At 41.7% G+C, this 21085-nt stretch overlaps 2 non-coding genes across 2 annotated transcripts; both read right to left on the reverse strand.

Moving 5' to 3' along the window:
• Positions 1 to 3748: 3748 nt before the first annotated feature.
• On the reverse strand, positions 3749 to 3830 carry trnas-uga (transfer RNA serine (anticodon UGA)). The gene has a single exon. It is a non-coding gene; the product is annotated as a tRNA-Ser (tRNA).
• Positions 3831 to 5442: 1612 nt separating this feature from the next.
• trnan-guu (transfer RNA asparagine (anticodon GUU)) lies at positions 5443 to 5516 on the reverse strand. The gene has a single exon. It is a non-coding gene; the product is annotated as a tRNA-Asn (tRNA).
• Between the last annotated feature and the right edge of the window lie 15569 nt (positions 5517 to 21085).

Here is a 21085-nt window from a genome sequence, read left to right on the forward strand (position 1 = left end):
CTTCCTCCTGGACAACGGCCTCTTGCTCAGGGCCGCTGGAATGCAGGTAGATTCTTTTCAACATGCTTTTACATAATATGTTGTAACAATGATTTCAAAAAGAAACTACAGAAGCCTTACAGATTAAAAATATCTCACCTTGCCAATGTGTCTTCAGGCTTCCCATGTACAAAAAGGCCCAAGGACTCTAGCAGTCTTACAACCACTATCCTGTTTGCCTCACCAGACACGATCTCTATTCTGTGGTAATCCACGATGACCCCGTTCTTCAGGTGATTCATCATGTCCTCCCTCGCCTGTTGAGAGGCCATCCTGATCTCTTCTGCCGTGGCGTGCTTCATACACGCCCTCTTCAACTGAGCAGGAAGCTGATCAAAAGTATTCAGGCACATCTTGCACACCAGGGGAATCCTCGCGGGTTTCCTTTGAAAATAAATAATACCATCTGTGTATAGAAACAAGCTAAGACTGATTTCTTAAATTATCCTTAAAATTCTCTCTCATAGTTTGAGCATAATGATTTTATTGCATTTATATAAGAATTGCTCATTGCTCCAAAATAAATAATGGTTTCATAAAAAAGTGAACACTTACTTGGTCTCAGTCACAGACTTTCCAATAGAAATTGAATTACAATACAGAAGGAATGGCTGAGGGATCACTGAAATATATATATAAATTCCAAAGACTGAGTCCATATAGAAACAACTACCTTTCATTTTCAGTATAAGAAAAAAAAACATTATCTTCCAAAGCATCATAAAATTGTCCCTTCTTCCAGACTCTACTTCTCTCTTGTAGTAGTATAGCAGACCTTTCCAGGTGAGCAGATCACAGAGTCCGAAATGAGCTTCCTCCATCAAGCAAAGTACCTGAACATGACTCTGTCTTCATAAAAGCGCCCCTGTAATAAAGAAATTAAATCCGAAATCAAGAGGGCAGTTGCCTACTGAAATACAAGAAGTCATCAATTTTAACCTAGCAACACATTAAAGGCTGCATCTATACAAGTACGATTCTAGAAATGCTCACCAGATTACGTTTTAAGAAGGAACTGCGCCTCAGGTTCCGCCGAGATGTTAACTCGGATGGCAGGATTCAGAGTTCGGAGTGCGGACTGATGGCGCACAGAGGGTCCATATACTGTGGATCCCTCAGTGAACTTCCGCGTATTCAAACCGCCAGCGTGTGACTCCCCTGTGAAAAAAAATATGCCCTCAACGTGAGATTTACTCTGGAGCGAGGATAGATGTTACCTTTTTATCAGTGAACAGGATGTATGTGATGTGGCATCTAGGTTCAATTTTGTATCCTCTTTAAAAGATTAAGGACTGGGGTGAGCGTGATTTATCACCCTTTCAGCTAAGAACCCGACGTGCGCACCGTTTAAGCTGCATAGACTCGGTCGTTTAACTCTTCTCCATTAGCAGGGTTAAGGTTAAAGAAAAAAAACATTGCTGACTTCTTTTTTTTTTGCCAGCTGCTAGCGCTGATTAGCAAGGTTTGTATTTCATGTTTTGCAAGTTGCATCCATTTTAAGAAAAACAAGTCGCGTTAAAGACAGGAAATGAATACTTGCATTTAATTAAGTCTAGCCGTAGGCGGTTGTCCGTAAGGACCAGTTCTGTTCGAGAAGACAGAACAAAGAACGCACCGCTGGGATTCGGACCCAGGATCTCCTGTTTACTAGACAGGCGCTTTAACCAACTAAGCCATGGCACCCCGGGAGTGCTGTCCTTTTGCAGCCACTTGGACACACCACTCAGACACATCTGCATTCGGTGTGTGCTCCGCCTGCTCACTGAGCAAGTTGCCACCTTTACATACAATAGCAACATCGACACCAAGAGAAAGGATGACAAATGGCTTTTATCTGGAACTTTTCATGTCCAAGGAGCTCAATGTGCTTTCTGTGTACAACAGGGCCACTGAACCACAGCAGTGGCTTGCTGGCTTGACATCTCCCAAGGAAAATGTTGAAATCGCATGTGGAACAGGAAAATGACCCTTGAGTACGAGGGAAAAAAAAGAAAAAGAGCATCTGGAGCGCGCCAACTCATGTCCGGACAGCCCACTTTCGTCGATGAGGTGGCCAAGTGGTTAAGGCGATGGACTGCTTATCCATTGTGTTCTGCACGCATGGATTTGAATCCCATCCTCGTCGCTCTCCATGTCTGACACGTGTGCTCGTGAGGCTTTTAAACCTCTCAGGTTCCTTGGTAACAGGTTGCCGTCATGTACATGAACTATAGAAAAGCATTTGCCACAACCCGTAAATTAGCACGCAAGTGCGGGCGAGTGAACACAGAACTGTATGGAGATCATCTCCAGCTCCGAGCTCAATTGCAATGAAAAAACATGCAGAACAGAACTGGAGAGCAGCTGAATTTGTGCTCAGTAGGGTGGGGAGGACTCAGCATTGCTATTGTTCTAATTGGCATGAACTGCAGGGGATCTGAATCAGAACATGTCAGTTAGTTCGATCATTGCGTCAGTATGTAGGCCATGTTAATACAGAATTATTACTTTGTCTGTCTCGTCTTTGTATATAGCTGAATGTCCCTGACAATTTCATGTTAGTTTTTAAGAACGACATTGGTGCTAATATATACATATATAGCATATAAGGAACACGTAAAAGTTGAGTCCATGCTGAAAAGATAAGAAAACCGCCACAACGTTTCATCTTGGAATAAATCTTTACTTGTTGTTTTGCAGCCTACCCATTCTGACCTAACTCCTCCCTTGAAATTCCCTAACAGATAAGGATACGTAACGGCTCATGCGATGCTCAGTTGCAATTTGTCCCAAAACAAACAAGAACAGCAGCTGAGGGTTTGAGTTTGAACATGCACTGTATTAAAGCAGCTTTTATTTCCATTGATAAATGCTAGATATTCCTACAGAGATTCTCCAGGTGAGTAAGCGATTCCTGTTTCTGTTTCTATTTCTGTTTCATATATATATACAGTATATACATATATATGTTACATGTGACTCTGCAATAGTATAAATGTGTTATACACTATCAGGGGCTGCTTTTTTGTGCACCTCATCTACAACAAGGGTTTTTTTTCATTTATGTTTGTGGACCTTCACCATTTGAGGAAGTGAGTTAGATAAGAAAGTTACAGGTATGGTGAGCAATGACTGACAAAGGCACGTACTGCGTATTCCTTACAGAAGTGTAAGCAATTTGTTCTAAAAAACACCGGCTAAAGCCCAACATCGTTAGCAATCTTATTACTTAAACAGAATTAACATCAATAAACTGTAAGGTGCTGGTACATGCGAGTAGATTTGATCTTCTATTAAACAAAAATGCAATTACAGCTCTAAAAAGGTCAACCTAGACTTCTGTAACAGATCTGTTCAGGTCATCGCTGTTTCTCTGACCTTGTGAGTCTTTGGAATTTTAAAAGTGTATTTTGCTTGCCTTTCATGTGGTCTGTGTACAAGTCACTGTGGCGTATGCGGTCCTACACAGCCTTGCTATAGACGTGACGAGCCTCCGCTATGTTGCAATGGAGAACAGGTTCAGTACGGAGCTGTCGAGAAAATTCAGCTGGAAAGCTCGTTGCAGAAAAGCATCGTTATCTGTGTCCAGCGGCAAAGCGTCCTTCGTGGGTGCTGAGAATCGATTTCACAGGCTGCGGGTCCAGGCGATTTAGAGTGTTAAAGGTCCCAGCGAAAACGAAACGGCGCTGGTCCTTTTACACGCACGCACGCAACCAAATGCAAAGGACGCCGTAGTCGGCAGGATTTGAACCTGCGCGGGGAGACCCCAACGGATTTCAAGTCCGTCACCTTAACCACTCGGCCACGACTACAGCAAGCGCCGCGGCCGCTGCCTTCTTGCTACAATCGAACAGGGAGTGCGAGGCGGCGGCGGCAGCGGAGGCAACTTTTTTCAAGTTCGCTCTCCGTTTAAGAAACCTTTTACGCCATACGTGCAAGCACACACACACACACACACACACACACACACACACACACACACACACACACACACACACACACACACACACACACACACACACACACACCTCAGAGGACTTAAGGGTGGCTTCAAGTTGGAATGATAAAGTCTCCCCGTTCGGACATGAAAACAGAACGTTCTTAGACAGAAAGCAATCAACAACGGAGACATGTGGACGACGATTTTAGTCACTGCACTTTGAATAGCATTTTTACTCCAGTTACAGGAGATGCACCAATGGCCCTTGACCTACGCTCTTACCAATGCCTTGAACATTCAAACAAAACAGCCCTCAAGTCCTGCGGTTTAATATAACGCTGTTACGTGTCGAGGCAGTATTTGACTCTGTCCTACCGTTGAGACACGGGGCGTATATGGAAACGAACACATGCTACGGATCGTCTCTAATCGGTCCCTACAGTTGGAAGGCTCCTTGAAGCGTGCACCCCCATCATTCATCTTTGCGCATCTGTGAAAGGTAGACTCTTGAGCAATGTTTGAGCCAGCTCTAAGGCAACTAGTGCTATTGGACAGACGCCTCTGGAAGATCCTAAGAGTCTCTTAACACCACTTCCAGCAGCAAGCTTAATTGTTCGCTGGAGGTCTCCCACCCAGGTACTGACCAGGCAAAGAATCACCACTACATTGAATGAGGAAGTTAATCCTGAAATCCAATTACATATCTCAAGGTAAGACAAATCCATAAGAACATGTCTTAGTATTACTTCGTTTACATTAGTATGGCACTGAGTTGGAGCTCCTCTTTAAGCTGTGGTTTAGTTTTGCATTCATGTGTTTCTAGAGCAGTTATTTATGGGGGTGGGTGGGTCTTTCACAGAGGCTCAGGACAAATCCCCCGCCTGAAAGTCTAATGTGTGCGTTCAGACAGTCACAGGTCAAGAGCCAGGCAGGAGGACAATGGACAGAAGAGCCAACGAACTAAAAATAAAAGAACAGATATGAAAAAGCCACCATCTTTTTCTTTTTGACATTTTCCGACTTTCATGCAAGCCAGGACAAAGTTGCTCGTAGCTACTTGTGGATTCAAATACTCTATCGAGTGCTTTGATGAGTTTTTGCAATTTGATTGTCGTCCTGTCAGCCTGTTTCTGTTTTTTTTTTTTTCAATCTAGGGATGGAAAGTATGAGGGAAATGATGGAGCAATCAATAACCGCTCCGGAAAAATGGCAGAAAGAAATGGTCCGTCACTAAGGATATTTGTGAAGCAGAGGAGTGACATCACCACAAAGGCGACACATTCTGCTGATGGTTTTGGTGAATAATGATTGAGGCGCGTTAAGAGAAAGGTAGCTGTGTCAGCATGCGTAGGCTGCAAAGGATCAAGCAAAGGTTTACTCCATGCTGAAAAGAGAAGAAAAGAAGCACAACGTTTCGACTGTGGAGCCTTCTGCGCCATCTTCTTTAGCGGTGATGCTGTTTACATTGGAAAAACGGAGACATGCGTCCCTGGGTGGGCTTGAACCACTAACCTTTCGGTTAACAGCCGAACGCGCTAACCGATTGCGCCACAGAGACTGACGGCTGCTTGTGCTCCCTACATTTGCAGGTTTATGGTCAAAGAAAACAATCACTTGCGCTTCTTGCAGCCGGCAATCTTTTTCCACTGACAACCAAGAAATGGATTTCATCTTTCACAAGCTGTATGGATTTCTTCAAAAACAAGTTATTCCAGAAAGGAAATGAATTCTTGCATTAAACTGAACCAAGCTGTACATGTTTGTCTGAAATGATACATTTGGCACAACAAGACACGGAGAGAGGCACCGCTGGTATTCAGACCCAGGATCGCCTGCTTACTAGGCGGGAAAAGGCGAAGTGCTGCTTCTCCTTTCCTGGTGCTATAAATACGCTAAATCACTTGGCCCCGCTGCCATGGAAATGAGTTCTTCAGATAACCACACATCTTGCGTTCGCGCCTCTTGTGCTCTACTTATGCTTTTGAAAACCTAATGAATAAAGCTGAAAGAACCGACACGATATGTAGGTGCTCTTAAAGCACGCAGTAAAGAACTGTTAACAGCAAGGGTTTCAGTGGGTTAACTGAGGAGAAGGCGTGATCGCTAATTGTTGACTTTTTATTTGGTGTTAGAAACACTCTTACTGTGCATGACGTGCAACAAATGTAGCCACAGAAATTGCATCACGCTTTCATGTATGCTATTGCAGACACCAACGTTGCCTAGATAGAAAACCGAAATAGCCGTGGGTTTGCTTGCTGGTCTGAAGGATCTCTCTTCGAATCGCTATCATTTGTCAATGGAAGTAAAAGGCGCTGCACAGAGAGGACCACTGTTGTGAGGCCGGTTAGCTCAGTTGGTTAGAGCATCGTGCTAATAATGCCAGAGTTGCGGGTTCGAACCCCTTACTGGCCAGGTCCTTTTCTCCTCTCTTACCAAAGCTGTTAGGTTCCTTTCCGTGGTGAGATGGGTTATCATGCAACGCTGCCACATAGTGCCGACAGACAATTAAATGACAAAAATGAAGAGAGTTAAAGCAGCTGGAGAGGTTATCTTACAACTTTTGAGCTGACACAGTTTTGGAAAATGTTTCCTTCACGCTGCACTGTACCATATAGGCAGCCAAGAGTCTCCAAAACAAAACAGAATTGACAGTCATATAATGTCCATTAACCCCGGTTTTAAACGCAGCATCATGTCTGCCATCATAAGAATATGAGTCCAATATTTTAGAATATAGTCAGAATGACTTCTAACCTTACCTGTGGTGTCTTTAATCCCTATTGCTCAATGCATGGTGTACGTACTGCATACATGTGTCTTGAGAATGAGGAATGGGCCCCTGAGACAGTCATTTGCCTGTTTCACAAATGATCGTATTTTACTAGAGATTCTGTTTGGGATTCAGATGTGCATTCGGACAGCAATCCCTTTCAAGAAATGATACGTTCTGGATGAGGTCAAAGGTGCTGGAACACTGTATTTAGGATGTGTTTGCAGTGATTGTGTGTCTCCTGCTTCAACGCAGTGATATATAGATGTGCTCCTGTAATTTATTGGTACAAGCCCAGGGCAGTAAGCAGTCTGAGGATTTATTTCCAGACGGCATAGAACAGTGAAGCAGTGAAGTAGTGCAACACACTGGATCATTATATTATTAGAATCTATTCTACTTAAATTATTACATTATACACAACTTGAGTTCATTTTAAAAATTAAAAGGTAATGAAAGGAATGCATTTTCATGAGAAAGATAATACCGATATGCATGTGATAATCTTCCTTATATCATGTCGTGCATCATTTGGACACTTTGTGGGCTTGAAATACAAAGAAAATCATGTTCTATGGTACAAGACAAATACAAAACTTAAGCTTTTATTTTAATTAGATTTGTTTATTAAGCATAAGCAATCATTTATTACATTAATATATGTGAAAATGACATTTTAGCACCATAATATTACATACAGGTCTCTAGCTTCAACACAGTGATATATATATATATGCTCAGTGATTTATTGGTACATGCCCAGAGGAATAAATCAGAATTAGTATTTATTTCCATACGGGCTACAGGTAGTGTTGTGAAATACTTCAACACACTGGATCGCAGATTTAGACCCCCTGCACTCTTACTCCTTAAAAACCAAAGAAATGAAGATATGTAGCAATCAGGGGTAACAGGGGTGACAGTGACTTAATGCTTATACTACTTAATGCTTATACTAGTGGACTTCTGGTACCTTTAGGGTATGGTGTTCCCTGAAGGGCTCTCAAACCCCGCATTTCAGATGCCTAGCTGTATCGCTGATGTGTTGCACCTCAGAATCACTTTTAAACCTTACCTCTGGTATCTTTAATCCCTATTGCTCAACACATGGTGAAAGTATTGCATAAATGTGTCTGAAAATGAGCAATGGGCACCTGAGAGACTCATTTGCCTGTTTCACAAATGATCATATTTGACTAGAGATTCTGTTTGGGATTCAGTTGTGCATTCTGACAGCAATCTCTTTCAAAAAATGATTTTACCTTATCGCGGCTTTGCCCTTCTTGCCTCTTTGGACAATATCTCCATCTTGTGGTCGTTGTTGGTAATGTCTAGACAATATCTCCATCTTGTGGTCGTTGTTGGTAATGTTTTCTTATGCCCTTTTTTTATTTCAATTCTCTATTAGTTGATTCTAGAATCTCTACAATAGAGTTGAAAACATCAGTTTTATAGCAGACAATATGACATTATTTATAGTCCAATTAGAAATTTATTACCCTGTTTTTAACATAATAACAAATTAAAATTGATTAAAACTAAGTTTGGAACACCAGGGAACATAAAAAATGATTTTTAGGAAAACCATGAGGTTCTCTGTGTCCGATGCCTGCAAGGGGAGAAAGCTAGAATCCTTTGATTTTTCAAAATTTGAAAATAAACATTATATAACAACAGCTTTCATTCCTAGGAGTGAAAAACAACCATTTTTGAAGACATATTAGTTTCTAAAACACTACAATAAAGTTAAAAACATCCATTTTATATTACATTATTTTTTGTGAAATAATTAAATTGGCTTATTTCTCTCGCATTAAAATGGCTACAAATGCAAGAATTCAACCAGATATTCTTGTAAAATGTATACTGTTGCATTGCAGTTAGTTAATGTAGTTAGTCCATAGTCAGCAATCTAAACTTTATTGTTAAGCTTTAATGATTGATGTTGTACCAGTAACCTTTAGAAATACTATAGTACTTCACAAATGCTTTGTGTGTTTGGAAATCTTTTGAGTAAAAGCCTTATAAAAATAGGTTTAGTTTTTACAGGACATCACAAAGAAATAGGATGGTATAATTCTTATAATTGCTTAGTGATTGTATTTGGAAGATTATGCACTAAACAGACTTCAGGGATGCCAGTGGATCATTGTGCTATTTGGAATTATTCCAAAAATCAAGTGACCTCTTTGCTGTAGTATTTTTAGTATTATTTATTTAGTATTAATAAAGAATAGATTTATTAAAGTCATGCGATGTGCAAGCGGGATATGTAAAATAATTTTAAATAAAGTTTTTTATTATTGTTATAGAGAAACATGATCAGATTTTCCCTGGTTCAGAAAAAAGACGATTAAAATCTGTAATCTTTCCACTTGTATGTCATCAGACATTAACGAGTACAACCCCCCTCTCTGCCGGAGTGCTGGCTGTGATGAATTAAACCAATTTCACAGGTATTTTCAAAGTAGGAAGTACAGTGTTAACTAGTAGATGGCCTCCTCAATGAAATCACTTCAACATGCTAATGGGTTGGTGTAACAGTCCCGGCGTGGCAAGCTTCCAATGTCAACTCGACTCGATTGGAAGACAATGAACGTATTTTAGCCCTAAATGAATTAATAGCAAACATGGTTTACATAAAAGACATTTTTCCAAGAAAGTTTATAATAATACGATCTATAGTTGAAATCTGAGCCTAAATATAAAGAAAAAAGCATTTTCAGAGAGCAATCACACTGTGTTTATGTAGAAAAAGCGATTAGGTTTATGAGCAATCTAATTACCGATTCGCTTAAAACGCTATATAAAATAAAGTTTATTTAAAGATGAATGATAAGTGTCGCAGTTTAAATAATTTTCGTAGTAGGGCTTGGACAGATTCCAAGTGCATTTTTGCAATTTAAGTTGCATTGTCCAATGTGATGTTGTAATACAGTTTAGAATACAGTAAGTCTAAACTGTATCAGCTTTATTTATGGGTTGCAATTTAGAAAAAGTCAAAAACCGCACTCAAAATGCAATTTAGAGCTTTCTGGCAAGAGGAGACACCCAAATTATAATGTAACATGCCACTGTTTGTGCATGAACAAAGTTATACTGCAATTTTCCTTAGATACGCGATTAAAAAAAATATTTTTTTTGAATCCCCGGCCGAACACATTCCATAAGAATCAGCGCTTTTATACAGTATATCGCCTTTAAACACATATATTTAAACACGCGTTTACGATTTAAATCAAAACGCGATTCAAATCAATATAAATGTTTATTTTGTAACGCATAGGTGACTATTCATTGTTATTAAAAAGACGTAAATTCGATCATGTTGTGATATTTAGAAATATAAATTTGTTTTGATGCGAGTGAGGTTTTATTTAATCTCTGACCAAGGGAAATGTTTCATTTTTTCAAAGAAATGTTTGTTAAAAATTAAAGTCATAGTTCCATGAGATTCAACCACAGACCATGTGACATAGGAGTCAGGAACCTAACCCACAGCACCACCAGCACAGACACATGCTGAGGGCTGAAAAAGCACTACAGAAACATTATCGACTATAAAATAATGTAATTAGGCACAGAAGAAGTTTACAGCACAGTACAATAATAAATGCTGACCATGACTTTAGAAGCATAAATTACCTTACACTCAATTTAAACACAAGCTGTCTTTAGCCCTCTAAGCTGGTTCATACAGAAATGTAGAGAACCAGGCTCAGAACACACAGCTTCATTAGCGAATACATATGCAGACCAACTAGAGAAGATGTTTTACAGAGGATGGATTTTTAGAAACATCCCATCAATGACATCACTGAAGTCAACTCCTAGGTAACTGTCGTGTGGATAGTTTCACAAGAATCAGACAAAGGTTTAAGCATCGCTTATTTTAGATAAAACTGCAAAAAAACAACAACAACCCATAATGTACTTCTTTGCGGCTCTGTTTGCCCAAATCATATATTCACAACGTGAAATTAGAAAATAATATTACGTAACCAAAAACCGCAATATGGAAACAGAACCTGTGTAATTGTTGACAGATGATGTACTCGTACCATTTTTACAAGACGAACTACAACACTTAAAAAATGACTTGTATGTACTTGATATCTCTAATCAATCCACTGCACTGCATTAAAACAAAACGAAAACTAAAACGCCCTGGGCATACCGTTTCGCGCTTCTTATCAGTTGCTCAAAAGCAATTTGACCGTATGAAATGCATAATATAAACCTAGAAACATATACTTGAGGAGTATTTACGTAGTATCGGTGTCAAGACATACCTCTCAAATACTGTAAATCAAGTTAAAAATATCTCAAGACCGATTCTGGTCATAATGAAACCATGTTTCGTGTATGTTTTCTTTAAAGTACCGAGACCAGCCATATACTGTATGTTTATGTTCCAAAATTAATATCGTTTATGGCCTTCACACGCGTTGCAGCATGCTCCTATTCTTTTTATGCTCAGGCACTAAGATTTCCCTTCAGTGGTAAAATTCCATATAAATATTCAATACTTAAACGGGCACAGTTAAGACATTAAATATACATATACATATACATATACAAACTGTATACAGTACAGTTTGCATACGGTAATATGTTTATGTTCCTAAATCAACCTCTTTTATGAGCATGTGAAAGGCATGGTGAATCGATTCTCAAAAATTACTGTACTTTGCATGATTGGAAAAAAATGCGTGATTGCGAAATGCTGTGGTGTTACTTTTACAAAGACGGTCAATGAAAAAAATAATGTGGACCAGGGCAATACTTTGAGTTTACAGCTTGTCCAAGGTCATTTATTATTAATACTATTAGTAATATCTTCATTAAAGACTTTGATGGCTACAGCTCAAACATGAGAAGTTGAGCTTTATTAGCTCCACCTTGCGGAAATTCCGGATACTATTATTTTGCTAGCGGTATTTACCGGTAACTCGCGGTATATACCGGTAACTTGTGGTAGACTGCGTACAGCGTACGCCCGCGAATTTTGAATGGCTGCATCTGTAGCAATCATATTGTAGTAGACACTCATTTGCCTGTTTCACAAATGATCATATTTTACTAGAGATTCTGTTTGGGATACGGATGTGCATTCTGACAGCAATCTCTTACAAAAAATGATTTTACCTTATCGCGGCTTTGCCCTTCTTGCCTCTTTGGACAATATCTCCATCTTGTGGTCGTTGTTGGTAATGTCTTCTTATAGATAGATACTTTATTGATCCCGTGAGGGAAATTGCAGTGCAACAGCAGCTTAACACACACAACACAGCCACAGTGTAACAAATTATATAATAATAGTACAATACTGTATATATACTGTATATATATATGAAACAGAAATAGAAACAGAAACAGGAATCGCTTACTACCTGGAGAATCTCTGTAGGAATATCTAGCATTTATCAATGGAAATAAAAGCTGCTTTAATACAGTGCATGTTCAAACTCAAACCCTCAGCTGCTGTTCTTGTTTGTTTTGGGACAAATTGCAACTGAGCATCGCATGAGCCGTTACGTACCCTTATCTGTTAGGGAATTTCAAGGGAGGAGTTAGGTCAGAATGGGTAGGCTGCAAAACAACAAGTAAAGATTTATTCCAAGATGAAACGTTGTGGCGGTTTTCTTATCTTTTCAGCATGGACTCAACTTTTACGTGTTCCTTATATGCTATATATGTATATATTAGCACCAATGTCGTTCTTAAAAACTAACATGAAATTGTCAGGGACATTCAGCTATATACAAAGACGAGACAGACAAAGTAATAATTCTGTATTAACGTGGCCTACATATTGACGCAATGATCGAACTAACTGACATGTTCTGATTCAGATCCCCTGCTGTTCATGCCAATTAGAACAATAGCAATGCTGAGTCCTCCCCACCCTACTGAGCACAAATTCAGCTGCTCTCCAGTTCTGTTCTGCATGTTTTTTCATTGCAATTGAGCTCGGAGCTGGAGATGATCTCCATACAGTTCTGTGTTAACTAGCCCGCACTTGCGTGCTAATTTACGTGTTGTGGCAGATGCTTTTCTATAGTTCATATACATGACGGCAACCTGTTACCGAGGAACCCGTAGAGGTTTAAAAGCCTCACGAGCCAGGCAGGACTCAAACCTACAATCTTCTGACCCGAAGTCAGACGCGTTATCCATTACGCCACTGGCCCATAGAACATGCGCTTGCACTCCACCACAGAGAGCTCTACACTGCTACCAGTAGTACACTTCCCCATCTAAATTTTCACAGCAAGAAACTTGTGTTTCCTACTATTTTTATCAGGTTTAAAATATCATCTCCTTAAAACAGAAAAAGTGTTGGTGTGTCGTGCTGAAATTCTGATTGATTTTGAATTCAAAGAAAAAAGGTTTTCTTCCAAAACACCGTGAAATTGTCACATCTTGCAGACAATAGGTGTATTCCATGTTGAAAAGAGAAGAAAGAAAACCATGGAGCCTTTTACAGGTGTGAGGCTTCTTCAGGTGTGAGAAGATCTCACGGCCGAAACGCTGTGTTTCCGTTCTTCTCTTTTCAGCATGCAATAAACCAATTACTTGTTCCTTTGCAGCCGAGGCATGCTGATGTAGCTACCCAGCTGAACATCTTGCAGACTCTACAGTACTTCTCTCCTGTAGAAGTAAAGCAGGGCTTGCTGGGTGAGCTTTTGCTCCGGTAAATTAGGTCACGTGTCATGTTAAATCACTTCTTCTAAACACAACATTTGCTGGTGCTAGCTTTCCCCATGAAAAGAGACATTTCCCTTACAGTACATGACATATCGTTTTTATTCTATCAATAAGTATAGAAATAAAACAAAAGAAAAATGTTGTCGCCAAAGAATGCACAGCTCTGTCGCCTTGGGGAGGTGTCAAGGGCATTGAGCTCCTTGGACATGAGAAGTGCCAGATAAATGCCATTTCTCATCATTTCTCTTGGCGTCAGTTCTGCTATTAAATGGGACGGAGGCAACGGGCTCAGAGAGCAGGTTAAGTGCACACCGAACGCAGATGTGTCCAAGTGTCTGTAAAAGCGCGGTGCTCTGCTGGCGCTGTTCCCTAGTGGCTTAAAGTGCCTGCCTAGTAAGCAGGCGATCCTGGGTCTGAATACCAGCGGTGCCTCTCTCCGTGTCTTGTTGTGCCGCATGTCTCATTTCAGACAAACATGTACAGCTTGGTTCAGTTTAATGCAAGAATTCATTTCCTTTCTGGAATAACTTGTTTTTGAAGAAATCCATACAGCTTGTGAAAGATGAAATCCATTTCTTGGTTGTCAGTGGAAAAAGATTGCCGGCTGCAAGAAGCGCTAGTGATTGTTTTCTTTGACCATAAACCTGCAAATGTAGGGTGCACAAAAGACTGTCAGACTCTGTGGTGCTGAAAAGTTGGTGGTTCAAGCCCCTCCAGTATGCGTGTCTCAGTTTTTCCAATGTAAACATCATCACCTTCTCGCTAAAGAAGATGGCGCAGAAGGCTCCACAGCCGAAACGTTGTGCTTCTTTTCTTCTCTTTTCAGCATGGAGTAAACCTTTGCTTTATCCTTTGCAGCCTAAGCATGCTGACGCAGCTACCTTTCTCTTAACACGCCTCAATCATTATTCACCAAAACGATCAGCAGAATAAGTCGCCTTTGTGGTGATGTCACTCCTCTGCTTCGCAAATGTCCTTAGTGACGGGCCATTTCTTTCTGCCATTTTTCCGGAGCGGTTATTGATTGCTCCATCATTTCCCTCTTACTTTCCATCACTAGATTGAAAAAAAAAACAGAAACAGGCTGACAGGACGACAATCAAATTGCAAAAACTCATCAAAGCACTCGATAGAGTATTTGAATCCACAAGTAGCTACGAGCAACTTTGTCCTGGCTTGCATGAAAGTCGGAAAATGTCAAAAAGAAAAAGATGGTGGCTTTTTCATATTCGTTCTTTTATTTTTAGTTCGTTGCTTCTTCTGTCCATTGTCCTCCTGCCTGGCTCTTGACCTGTGACTGCTTGAACGCACACAGTAGACTTTCATGCAGGGGATTTGTCCTGAGCCTCTGTGAAAGACCCACCCACCCCCATAAATAACTGCTCTAGAAACACATGAATGCAAAACTAAACCACAGCTTAAAGGGGAGCTTGTCATGACCGCCAGGCAGTAAAGACCAACTCTTAAGCAATCTAAACAGCACCAGCAGCGGGTGATTATTAACAAAGGCCGCCGCACGAGTTAACCCACCTGCACACACTCCACCGTGCGGTACGCAGTGCTATTTTTACCATCTTTACCTGCTTCCCGCTGGTATTGAGTCTACTCCTTGAGAGCTCTACCTGGCGTTTTTTCCATTACCTCGTTTATTCTGGATATTGGACTCCTCTTCTGCCTTTTCGACTTTGGACCTCGCCTCTCACCTCGGACTGTTTGCCACCAGTGTTCTCCCTGAATTACGACTTACCTTACGCCTCTTGACCACGAAACAAAGCAAAGCAGAGCAAAACAAAATGAACAAACGAAAACCCTCACGTCCCGCACTTGCATATAACGCCGTTACTTGCCCAAGCGGTATTGTACGTCATCCTAGCACTGCACCCCGGGGCGTACGGTATATGGGAACGAGCACACGCCACGAATCGTCTCGAATCACTCCCTACAGCTGTAAGGCACCTTGAAGCATGCACCCCCAACATTCTTCTTTGCGCATCTGTGAAAGGTAAACTCTTGAGCAAACTCTGAACCAGCTCTAAGGAAACTAATCCGATTAGACGTTACTTTGACTAATCTTTTAAGGGACCCTTGTTAATTGGAGAAATCAATGATTTCGAATGAATTCTGTATGCGTTAAAAGACAGCTATACACAGAAAACATGCAGGACACTTCTCATGATGTTTCCCGAGCCGAAACACAGTGCGTTTTTCCAAGCCATCTGACAAAGCCCGCCCACTGAAAACTGCAGCAAATCGTGTAAAGACGTTCAACTTTGTAACTACTGCACGCACAGGAAGAAGAATAAATTCCTCTTTTCAAACTGTCAAAGGTTTGCTTTGCGAACACTGCAGGACATCGCACAATCTCTTTTGAACGGGGACAAACGATTTCTTATGGGGCACAGTAAGTACAGACGTTTAAAAAGCTCCACTCATGCCGACGATGCAGCATGAAGAAGCGCAACCTAACGTTTGCATTCCTAGCAAATTCCTTTATTTTTTGATAAATAAAGACAGTCTTGTTTAACAAACAACACACACAACATTTTACATTGTCAATTCAATTCAAATCAATGTATTTCTATATAGCGCCTTTCACAACAAGGTTGTCCCAAGGCACTTAACAATGCAAGTTGTTAAGAGCCTTGTGTCTAATATGCCGCCTAGGTTACGTGCTGTCTTTTTGAGGCAAATGTTTAAATCCTCTGAGTTAAGTGCTGAAGTTATAGTAGTCCTATCAGTATTGTTGCCTCCGATCAACAGATCCTCATTTTTCTCAGAGTTGAGTAACAAAAAGTTTTCACACATCCAAGTATTTCCTTCCTTAATGCATTTAACTAAACTGATAATAGAAGAGTTGTCGTTTGGTGTAAACAAAATGTTTATTTGAGTGTCATCAGCATATGAATGAAAGTTCATATTATTTTTTCATATTATCCTACCTAGCAGCAGCATGTAGAGAGAGAGAGCAATATTGGTCCCAGCACTGATCTTCTGGTACCCCAAATTGAACTGGTGACATTGATGAAGCAGTACAATTATTAGATATTTGAACATAATGAAAACGATGAGTAAAATGTGAAGTAAACCACTGAAGGACGGTTCCAGAAAAGCCAACCTCAAACTCAAGCCTGTGTAACAAAACAGAGAGGTCAACCGTGTCAAAGGCAGCTCTAAGATCTAGAAGCACAAGCACTGTTGCATTCCCCGCATCAGTAGCTAAGAGAATATCATTTACGACTCTTGTTAATGCAGTTTCAGAAACCAGACTGAAATTTCTCAAGTATATTATTTGGATCCAGATACGATTGACGTTGGGCAACAACTATTCTCCCAAGACCTTTAGATTGAAATTGGACCTTTGAGACAGGCCTGTAGTTGTTAAGAACTTGTGGATCCAAATTTGACTTCTTAAGGAGCGGTCTAACAACCGCTACCTTAAATTGATCAGGTACAACGCCTGACGCAAGCGATACATTCATCATACTAATTATAGGTCCTGTAACGGACACGGACTGGAATCCGTGTCAGATCTTATAGAAGACCCTATGCGATGCAGTAAGAGCTGGAGAAAACAGGAGGCGTGGTAAAAAGGAACACACAGGGGTTTAATAGTGCACAAAATAATAGTGACAGTCCGTGAGACAGTGTATGGGGAAGACAAAACGGCATCCAAATCCAAACGGGTCCAAGGGCAGGTCAAAGCACGGTCCGAAAGTCCATAAACTGGAAATCCATCCTGGAACGCGACAAAGTTAAAATCCCCGGGAGGGGGGAGCACACAGACAAACGAAACATGGAGGTCCAAGGGTGACGGGGCGAGATCCTCCAGACCCCGGGCTCAGGAAACGGGAGGCGTCGGGGATGAGGCCTCTGCCCTCAGGAGACGGATGTAGGGTTTCCTGGTGCTAGGCGGGCCTCGCGACATCTTACCCTAATGATGAGCCCCGAGGACTGGAGGAGCTAGTCTTTAAATAATAACACTAAAAGGGTACACCTGGAGAACTAAATCACACAAACAATAATGGGAGCAGTGGAGCGCCCTCTAGGGAGGGATGTCGGGCGTGACAGTACCCCCCCCCTTCAAGGGCGGCTCCTGACGCCCTACACAATTAAAAAAAAATAAGAGCAATACTATCAACAAGAATATCACAAGCACAGGCTATATACAACCAGAGAAGGAAATTCAGAATCACTATATACACAAGAGATAAAACCGGAGAATACTATATACAAAATGGTAGGGTAGGGTACTTGTTGGTAAATGTGCACAGCGTTATGTTTGGAGATAACAAAACACTGCATACCAACTCCAAAACCTCATCCCACCTGGGAAGCATAGCGGAGGCTGTACGGCTTGCAATCATCGAGGGACCGATGAATTCCAAGATGTATCAGGAAAATCTACAGCAGAATGTCAGGGTGTCTGCCTGTGATCTAAAACTCGAAAGACGCTGGGTCATGCAGCATGACAAAAACAAAGGAGTACATCAACAACAGAGTGGCTGAAACAGAAGAAATTCCGTATTTTGGGATGGCCAAGTAAGAGTCCTGACCCCAATCCCATTGAAGTGCTGTGGCGTGATCTGAAGCAGGCCGTTCAGCGCAAGACATCCCAAAAATATACATGAACTGAAACAGTTTTGCATAGAGGAATAGGCCAAAATACCTCCTAACCGCTGCTCAGGTCTGACCAGCCGCTACAGAAAGTGGGGGTTGAGGTTTTTGTCATAAAGGAGGTTCCACTAGCTCCTTAATATAAGGGTTCACGTACTTTTTCCATCAATGACCTTGATTGTTTAAACCATTTGGTCAATAAAGAAACAGCAATGTCAAATGTTGGGCGTGTGTTGTTTGTTAAATCAGACTCTCTTTATTAATTATTATGACTTAGATAAAGATAAGATCACATGCAACACGGGGAATAGAGATGTAACGCAACGGGGGCTCAGGCGGGCGCCCTTGCCGCATCTGGTCGGCCCCATCCCGACTGGAGGCTCGAACCCGGGACTTCCGCGTCTCTCTGCAGCGACCTAGCCCCGTGAGCTAAAGAGAGATCTCTCAACAGCCCAGTAGCTGTAGTCCTGCTATCACAGGGAAGGGCGGCGACGTCACCTGCTCTGGTACGCCGGCTCTTACACAGTGCCTGTCGGCCGTAAGCGTTACACTCTCCCCCGCTTAAATCGCCGTCCCCGGCGAAGGGCTATCCCATCCCACTGCTAACACCAATGTAACGTAAATTCCTGCTTCGACACGTAACGGGATTATAATCAAGTGCAGGAGCTGAGGGCTTTAGTTTTGTTTCGTTTTCCATGGCGTTCGTAAGCGCGCAAATCAAAGGCAATTCCTGCGTCTAACACGAATGTAAATGCTTTTGAAAGTGCAGTGTGGTGCAGCTTGTAAAATCCTTGTCCACATTTTTGGTTTGTTGATGTTTTTTCTGTCTGCCAAAGTTGCATTTTGACATCCGGACTGGGGGACTTTATCATTTGAACGTGAAGCCAGCCTTAAACCCTCTGAGGCGTGTCTGTCTGCCGGCACAAATCTTGTGAAAGGTATTTTTTTTAACGGAGAGCAACTTTAAAAAGGTTTCCGCAGCCACCTCGCACTCCGTGTTATATTATAGGAGGAATGCGGCGGCAGCGAGCTCACTTTTGTCATGGCCGAGTGGTTAAGGCGATGGACTCGAAATGCGTTGGGGCTTCCCCGCGCAGGTTCGAAACCTGCCGACTCCGGCGTCTGCCGCACGTCGCCTTGTGCCTGCGCGGCAGAAGCGAAGTGCCGCTTCTCCTTTCCTGGTACTATAACAACGCGAAATCACTTGGACCCGCTGCCATGGGAAGCAATTCTTCAGATAACCACACATTTTGCGTTCGCACCTCTGGTGCTCTACTTATGCCTTTGAAAACCTAATGAATAAAGCTGAAAGAACCGACACGATATGTAGGTGCTGGTAAAGCACGCAGTAAAGAACTGTTAACAGCAAGGGTTTCAGTGGGTTAACTGAGGAGAAGGCGTGATCGCTAATTGTTGACTTTTTATTTGGTGTTAGAAACACTCTTACTGTGCATGACGTGCAACAAATGTAGCCACAGAAATTGCATCACGCTTTCATGTATGCTATTGCAGACACCAACGTTGCCTAGATAGAAAACCGAAAAAGCCGTGGGTTTGCTTGCTGGTCTGAAGGATCTCTCTTCGAATCTCTATCATTTGTCAATGGAAGTAAAAGGCGCTGCAATCTCATACGTTCAGAATCAAACTCGCAGCTGTTGTTCGACTTTATTTCTTGACTAATTACAACTGAGTGTCGCATGAGCAGTTATATAAACTTGTCTGGTATATTTGAACACAAATGCCGTTCTTCAATTAAAACTAACAGTACATTGTCAGGGACATTCAGTTCTATACAAACAAGAGACAGACAAGAGAATATTTCTACCGTTCATGTGGACTACGTGTTGACTTACTGATCGGAATAATTGAAAAGTTCGGGCTCATAGCCGATGCAGTGCGTGCTAATTAGAACAGCAACGCTAAGCTCTCAGCACCGTACTGAGCCCAGGTGTTTTTCTAAAGCTGTCAGGTGCAGTTCATTTACATGAAGGAAATCTCTTACTGGGTACGATTACAATGCAGTAAGTAGCACAGACTACTTAGGGAGTAACCCGATGCGTTTAAAAACGACCTGACCCAGGCAGGAGTCAAACCTGCAATCTCCTGATCCGTAGTCAGACGCGTTAGCCATTGCGTCACTGGCCCTGCTGTGACACTGCAGGACTGTAACCCAGCGAGATCAGCACTGCACCTAGTAAAATATTACCCCCGGTCCATTCTTTTCCAAAAGTGAGAAACACCTGTTTTCTACATTTTGTCTGTTTTAAAACCATATCTCTTTAAACCAAACCAAGAGTTTGTCTTTTGCACTGATATTCTGATTCATTTCGATTTCAAAGAAAAAGAAAACATTATCTTCCAAAGCATCATAAAATTGTCCATTCTTCCAGACTCTACTTCTCTCTTGTAGTAGTACAGCAGACCTTTCCAGGTGAGCAGATCACAGAGTCCGAAATATGCTTCCTCCATCAAGCAAAGTACCTGAACATGACTCTGTCTTCATAAAAGCGCCCCTGTAATAAAGAAATTAAATCCGAAATCAAGAGGGCAGTTGAATACTGAAGTTCAAGAAGTCATCAATTTTAACCTAGCAACACATTAAAGGCTGCATCTATACAAGTACGATTCTAGAAATGCTCACCAGATTACGTTTTAAGAAGGAACTGCGCCTCAGGTTCCGCCGAGATCTTAACTTGGATGGCAGGATTCAGAGTCCGGAGTGCGGACTGATGGCGCACAGAGGGTCCACATACTGTGGATCCCTCAGTTTTCTTCCGCGTGTTTAAACCGCCAGCGTGTGACTCCCCTGTCCCCGTGACCTCATTGCTCTGCTCTCGCCTCTGTGCAGCTGAGCCCGACTCATGGTAAAGTGGAAAAAAATATGCCCTCATCGTGGGATTTACTCTGGATCGAGGATAGATGTCACCTTTTTATCGTTGAACAGGATGTATGTGATGTGGCGACTAGGTTCAATTTTGTATCCTTTTAAAAGATTAAGGACTGGGGTGAGCATGATTTACCACCCTTTC

The sequence above is a fragment of the Lepisosteus oculatus genome, unplaced genomic scaffold (genome assembly GCF_040954835.1).
Source record: "Lepisosteus oculatus isolate fLepOcu1 unplaced genomic scaffold, fLepOcu1.hap2 HAP2_SCAFFOLD_60, whole genome shotgun sequence".
NCBI lineage: Eukaryota > Metazoa > Chordata > Actinopteri > Semionotiformes > Lepisosteidae > Lepisosteus > Lepisosteus oculatus.